The sequence below is a fragment of the Montipora foliosa genome, chromosome 5 (assembly GCF_036669935.1).
Source record: "Montipora foliosa isolate CH-2021 chromosome 5, ASM3666993v2, whole genome shotgun sequence".
NCBI classification, from domain to species: domain Eukaryota; kingdom Metazoa; phylum Cnidaria; class Anthozoa; order Scleractinia; family Acroporidae; genus Montipora; species Montipora foliosa.
In genome coordinates this window covers 6788105-6795604 of record NC_090873.1, presented here as the reverse complement: position 1 = coordinate 6795604, position 7500 = coordinate 6788105, and the positions used below count along the sequence as shown (strand labels likewise).

Here is a 7500-nt window from a genome sequence, read left to right as displayed (position 1 = left end):
TACCAATTTCAAAGGATTGACTTTGGTATAAAATCGTAATGGACACGTAAAAACACAGTCATTTCAGACTTAATAACGAGATATGAAACAGAATTAGGGAAGGTTTTACAACATTATCATCATCATCATCATCCCTTGTTGTATTTCCATAACTTCGTGATGACGACAAAATCAAAATAAATTCTAAACACACGAAGCAACGTTTTGAAGACATGTTTCAGCATTACTCACGCCATCATCAGTTCAATTTCATTAATTTACAAACCTCTTTCTCTTATATACCTTACAATTGGAGAACTTTAAATTTTGAAATTTAAAATTTGGTTATAATTACGGTTATATTTTGAAAAGATAATACAAAGTTGATAACATAACATAACATAAATTAATGTGCGTGCACAAGTGTTAAACATAATAAGATTTTTTGTTTTTTGTAAGCAACCTGTTTAACACTTGTGCATGCACCCACACAAGTTGACTTCGGGCGAGTGAGAAAAATTACCCGGTCGCCCGGCCTGGCACTCTGGCTTATTGTATTTCTAGCAGATTAGGTGGCTAAAAATTTTAATATGCTGGTGGTTACAGTATACGAAACCTCTAAGAAAACCCGGGAATTGCAGTTTATGCAAACTTAATATTTTTACGATTTTTCGCGGCTGCACCTGCTTGGCTAAAATATACTTAGGTTGGTTATGGTTGTTTTCCCCCTGTATATGAAATAACGAAATAAAAAAAGGAAAGATATCATGTTATTTTTTGTTGTTTTAGAAACAGAGCAATCACGCGTTGTCTTTGGTGTCGTGACAAATCATTAAAACAACAAATAATGCTGTGACTGGTGCTTCGAACAAAAAGCTGATTCCACTAAACATTTTACTGATAATATAAGGAAAAAATATGCTAGTTCTGTCCTGTAGCAATGATTTTTGTCCAGATCAAAAAAATTGATAGCTTTTGGGCCGTGGTGGTTTCGTTGTTTCATGGCAGTTTTCAGAAAAGCTCCACGGGAATCAAGCAGCATTGATTCACGTTTTGAAAATTTATTTTCAACCCAACTAACCAGTAAAAAGGTTTACCTTTATTACCACTAGACCTAAACGTCTTTACATAAACCTGCCGCAATCTTTACTTTTTCACTTTTAAACCTGAAAAACATCGGTGGCATTGCCACTTAATTTTCCCGTCTTTCTCTAGTATGGCGTGAAAATTTGGACGGGTTGGGGTTTTTCTTGCACTAGCGAGTTCGACGATCACCAGAGCAGTAGCAGCAATGTTCTGTTGAGAGAGAGAGAGAGATGGATGAAGATCTTGCTGCGTTGTTGATCTCAGATAATTAATTAAATAAATAATTAATTAATTCGGGCGACCAACTTGGAGGGCTGGGCACCCCAGCTGAAATGATTGGGAGCCCAAAGGGCTCCCCGAAATTTTCCTTAGAGCACAGCCTTGTGTATGTTATGTTATGTTATGCAAGTTTGTATCATCTTTTCAAAATATGACTGTCATTGTAACCAAATTTGAAAAATTTAACTCTAAAATTCTCCAATAGGCCATTTTACAGTTGTTTGCTCTGCGACCTAGCCTATGAATGGCTGCGAGGCTGCCGGTGACCTTGCATTGATACAGCCCCGACTGCTTTTATCATGCAAATTGTGTTGTTGTAATTCTAATTAGTCCGTTTTAACATTACAAAAGCACGGAGGTTTGTATCAAAACAGGGTTACCGGCAGCCTCGCCTTCCATTTGTAGGCCAGGTAACTTAGCTACAACTGTAAAATGGTCTATTGTAACGTATATAAGAGAGAGAGGTTTGTAGATTAAATTAAACTGATGATGGCATGAGTAACGCCGAAGCATATTCTTTAAATAGTTGGTTCGTGTGTCTTGAATTTATTTTGACCTTCTGGTATTGTTATCCTAAGAGAGCAGTCTATAATTTACAGCCAATGACCTTCCTCAAGATCATAGGCATTCCCAATAAGGATTTCATTTCTAGGAAAAATGGTTCTGATGTCTACACCAATTTCTTTGATCCACTTCTTTTTTGACATTGTGCTGAGAGCACCAACAACATCTGAGGTAATGGCCACCTCTCTTGATTCCCTTAAACCTGTCAATCTCCCTTTAAAAAAAAAAAAAGACATTGTACTATTTCGATAATCGGATGTTATGAGGATTAAGAAAGGTGGGCATTCTAATTGTCATCATCATCATCATCATCATTGTTATTATAAATTATTTTTATATAAACATCAATGGAATACCAGGTGAGCTTTTGCACAAAAACATAATATCTTCACACGTGAAAATAACATGTTAACTTCACTTGCCAAAAGATTGCTGTTGCTATGGTTACATAATAACTGCACCGTTGCTCTTCGTTAGGACTACAAGAATATTTAAGTGAAATGCTTTACTATTTCACCGGTGTTTGTATAATAAACAGAACATTATATGACCACTCGGAGATAAGAAATTTCTCTTCATGTGTTGAAAAATCGCTGCACTCACTCATGAAATATTTTTCAACACTTAAATAGAATTTTTTTTTTATCGCCACACAGCCATGTAATATTTATCATTACTTTTATATTTATTTTGAGCAACAATCCCAGTAATGACTGGTTTGTCTTCAAGTCTTAGCACTCAGGAGCATCACATGTCAGCGAAAGAGATAAGAAAACTACTGTGCGAGTTCTTTAACAGCGTACTTACTGATCTGGATGGAGGTAAGCAAGATCAATTTTAAAACCTCCCTCTGCTAATAAGCACAAAGACTAACCTCTTACTAATGGAGTGCAAGGGCCGTACTGGGGAATATTGGCCTGAGGTGGTGGCAGTTGGGCCTGAGCGCAGCGAGGTCTGTACAAAAATGACCAAGTACCAGTATTTCCCCAGTATGGTCCCAAGTAAGTGTGGTTAGTAAGTTGTTTATGATATGACATCGTTTCTTTGAACGATCGGACACTTCTCCACTCAGTGAATGTTCGTAATCTTTGTTTTCCATGAGCGAACTTTGAATGGTAACCTTTTACATTTAAAACTATATTTGGCTTGCTATAACAGTACTATTGTGATGAAGAATTTAAATTCAGCTTTTTAAAAATTTTGTGTTTTGCTTAACTTGAATTTCTCCGGAGGGAGAAAAAATACCAAAATGAACCATTTCTTTGGTAATGGTCCGTTCTGTAAAATCCTGACTACGACGAAAACTAGCCAATCAGATTGCTCCATTTAGCCTGAGAATTGCTTGCCATAAATAATGAAGGTAGAATCAACACCTACATGTGTGGTGGTGACTTGCCACCCTACTGCACTGGTCATCAATGGATTCATAACTGCGTAGATCATAGCTTCACTTGATTTCATATCCGCAGTTCATATATGATTCATTTCATATACCATTCATCATTGATTCATTCCTCACGGGATCATTCGAACCCACAAATGACCAGCTCCCAACGTCAGTGGCTTCATAGCTCAGTTGGTTAGAGCGTCGCACCAGAATCGCGAGGTCACGGGTTCAAACCCCGTTGAAGTCCTGAATTTTTCAGGCTTCTCCACGCAATTGCAAAAATTGCCTTCATAACTGCGAAGATCATAGCTTCACTTGATTTCATATCCGCAGTTCATATATGATTCATTTCATATACCATTCATCATTGATTCATTCCTCACAGTATCATTCGAACCCACAAATGACCAGCTCCCAACGTCAGTGGCTTCATACACATGTAGCTCAGTTGGTTAGAGTGTCGCACCGGAAGCGCGAGGTCACGGGTTCAAACCCCGTTGAAGTCCTGAATTTTTCAGGCTCCTCCACACAATTGCAAAAATTGCCTTCATAACTGCGAAGATCATAGCTTCACTTGAAGAGGAAAGTAACATTACATTTCGACGATTCCATGTCATCATTGTCGAATGAACAAGTAAAAAATAACGGCTAGGCATATTATATGGTACTAGGATGTGACAAAAATTAAATTTGAAACGTTACATGAAAACATTCATGTTAAACAAAAAGAAAGGAAAAGAAAAAGAAAAAAAAAAAAATAATACATATATATATATATATATATATATTATATATATATATATATATATATATATATATATATATATTATATATATATATATATATATATATATATATATATTCATGTTAAAAGTTTCACGCGAATGGAATCCGCTTGCGTACATGTATTCAGTTTCGGTCTTTTGCTTTTGATCAATAGCATTTCAAATATCAAGCAATCTAGTTTGCTATGGCATTTCTTGAGGACGTTAAAGTTTTTAATTAAATTGTCAGGTGTGAAGGCATGCTTGACTCTGAAATGTTCTTCTACGCGTTGATGGAGATGGCAGCAAGTGTAACCAATGTGATTTGCATCGCACAAATCACCCCTGCCATAAGTTACGGTTCTTAGACTACAGTATTCTATTCAGATGAATCTTAATTTCTACAGGTTGAAAATGAAAACTGTGCTATAGTTACTTGGAACTAGTGAACAGGGTTGCATTTTAACCTTCACTGATACTTTAACCATTTGATTATCCACAGAGCACTGCTCTAGGCCACTTTCAAAAATACCGTAGCACTCTCTGTTTGCCCTCCAAAATTAAGCATAAGCATCGTTTTTTATTTTCTCTTGGGACTTTATATGGGAAGTCCCAAGAGAAACTGGAAACAATGCTCATCCCTTTGAGGGCCGAAGGGGGCCCCATTGATGAGTAGAATTGTCTGGCATTTGACAGAGTAAAATCTGTACATGTAAGTGGCCGCAGGTGTTAAAGGGCTATGCAAGATTTTGGATGGCAAACAAAGAGTATTACGATATTAATTTTTTGCAAGTGGCCTATACAAGGTCCAAAATGCAATGCAACAGTTACTTTGTTTTGCCAAAATTGGAGCAGTCAAGTGTTTCACACCATGCTGGATACAGCTCTTACACCACGCCCCAGTTTTTCAAGCGATGGATAGCACCATCCGGAAATCACTACCCACTGGATAACGCAATCGGTTTTGCTAGTGTTTATCTGCTGGATGGTGCTTTATCCGGTGCATAGTGCTATCCGCTATCCTTCATTTGAACAATTGGGGCCTGTACTGTATGTCTGGAAATTAAAATTTAATTAAAAGTGGGGGTGGGGGACTACAAGTACATTTTGGTATGGATCGTGGAAGTGCAAGGGGAGGTGTGGGGAGGGGTTTAGGAGAAAACAAATCCATAGTACAGCTGTACCCTGCTTTATCAACTTGTTTGATAAAAGCAATTTTTCATTATTTCTTCTCTGTTGATTTGATTAAAGTTGCTGTCCAGCTATCAAGGAAGACAGGAGGAACACCTTATTCTGAGATGATTTGGCGTTTCTTACGTCACTGCCTTGGTTCGTTTCCAGAGTGCTTTGTCGAAGTTGAACCTCGGGTTGTTCAAGACAGTACATGTAGCACATCTCACGAGGCTGGTCATGTTCAGGGCAACAAGATTTGTGAACCAGTCCAGGGTAAAGTTGCTGCTGACTTATGACCGTTAGACGCATTGACTCCTCAGGTGTCCTAGGACACCGCCAGTAGACGGCGGTAGGGGTCAGTGGGTTAATGGAGGAGTCACAGTTTTTGACTGCTTAGCAATAATATTATTATTAACCTCCAAATAATAAAATTCTCAGGGAATTCATGAACAATTTTGAGGTATTTAATTTGAAGATGCAAGAATGCATTGTGTGGTGTGAGTGAATGCAGGAGTTTGCACAGGTGCATGGATACAGTGCATGTGCAATAAACCAACAACTCAAAGAATGCAAATTCTGAGATCCAAATCATCTCAGAATGCATTCTTCTGGGGAGCAGGGATGTTACAGTGGTGATTCCCAGATTTGGCATCACGTCATGTGGGTTGAGTTTGTTGGCTCTCCCCTGCTGTAAGAGGTTTTTCTCCAGGTACGCAGATTTTCCCCTCCATGGTTCTCAGTAGAAGCCGGCAACTGGCGGAAATCCCCTGGCTAAACCAATCAGAACTTATTCAAAAGTGCTTCATTAGTTAAGACGCATACTATCGCTGCTTTACTTCACTTTTCAACGCTGTAGTTTTAAAAACAATAATTATGGGCATGGATCTTGATCATGACTAATACCTATTCATGACAAAATTTGGGCCAGAGAAAAAGTCCAGATAATCAAGGTTCGGATAATCGAGGTTCCACTGTACCCCTCCCCTCCCCCCCCCCCCCCAACTTTACTGCAGCAATTGACTGATGACATACAACTTTTGTACATAGAAAATTGGGTACCTCTGTCTAATTATTGTTATTGTTTCTACATTTTTTTGTTGGTACATGAAGTCTTTGCTTCATGGATCCTTTCCAGAATTCTCTGTGTTCTTGCTGATGCCAACTGTTCAGCTTTGCATGACCAAGGCATTTCAGCTATTGTCTCCTTGCTGCAGGTAAGGATTTAAGTGTGCCCTGAAAAGCTGTCCTGATTTGGAGCGGGTCTATGTTCCTATTATGCAGTTGGGAACTTGGACATCACCTAGTACATATTAAGAAGTGTCAGAGCCAAGTAAGAGCCTTTTATAAAGGCTCTAACAAAGTGGTTGTGTGGAAACACTTGTCTTGTGCCTCTCACCTCTATGGACCATACCATGAAAAGATAATTTAATAATTTATATTGCATAATTATTGAATAATTACATGTAGGGTAATATGGGTCAAAGGAAAATCAAGCTAAGCTGAAAAGACCTAACCTGAGTTCTATCTTGGTCTGTAACATAGAACACTAACAAGAATGTAAAGTGTACAAAAAAGGAATGTTTGATTTCTAACATTCTACAGTGGTGTAGCAGCAAAACCAGGAATGCTTTCACTTCTTATTACAGGCCTTCTGATAGGGTGCGATGAAAAATGCAAATTATGCAAAATTATGCAATTTTTTTCTGAGCAATTTTAAGCTTGTTTTATAAGGTTTCAGGATAAGAAAAACACTTTTTGCTGCCCTAGAGACACTTTGATCACAAAGGCACAGTAATTATGCATCTTGATCAACATTAGTTGGGAAAAATAAAAAAAAAAAGAGGTCTTCTGCACTTACTTCCAACATGAATAGTGAAGGCAATTGTGTCACCATTTTAGTGATGTGAATATATCAGCCATTCAGACTGGCTAATCTGAACAAAGGGCGTGCTTGTGTTACACCAATAGATGACTCTTTAAGCATGAGACTCATACCAGGCCCCCGACTTGCAAAATAACGCCTTGAACTTTGAATGTTTACCAAATTGAAGGTGACAAAGGTTCTTTAGCCTTTTTCCAAGGTAAATCTTGTTAAAAATGGCGTATTTATGCAGGAATTCCTAAGAAAATTGTGATCTATGTTTTATTTTATGAATTTTGTACGTTCTTTTGTGAATTATGTGATTTTTTGTGAATTGTGCGATCAGGTGCGATTTGAGGTCGATTATGCAAAATCGCACCATCGCGTAATATTGAGAAGGCCCGTCT

General features: G+C 37.9%; 1 non-coding gene across 1 annotated transcript; it reads left to right on the top strand.

Annotated features, from left to right (window-relative positions):
- The first annotated feature begins 3469 nt into the window (after window positions 1-3469).
- Window positions 3470-3542, top strand: Trnas-aga (transfer RNA serine (anticodon AGA)). The gene has a single exon. It is a non-coding gene; the product is annotated as a tRNA-Ser (tRNA).
- Window positions 3543-7500: the final 3958 nt, after the last annotated feature.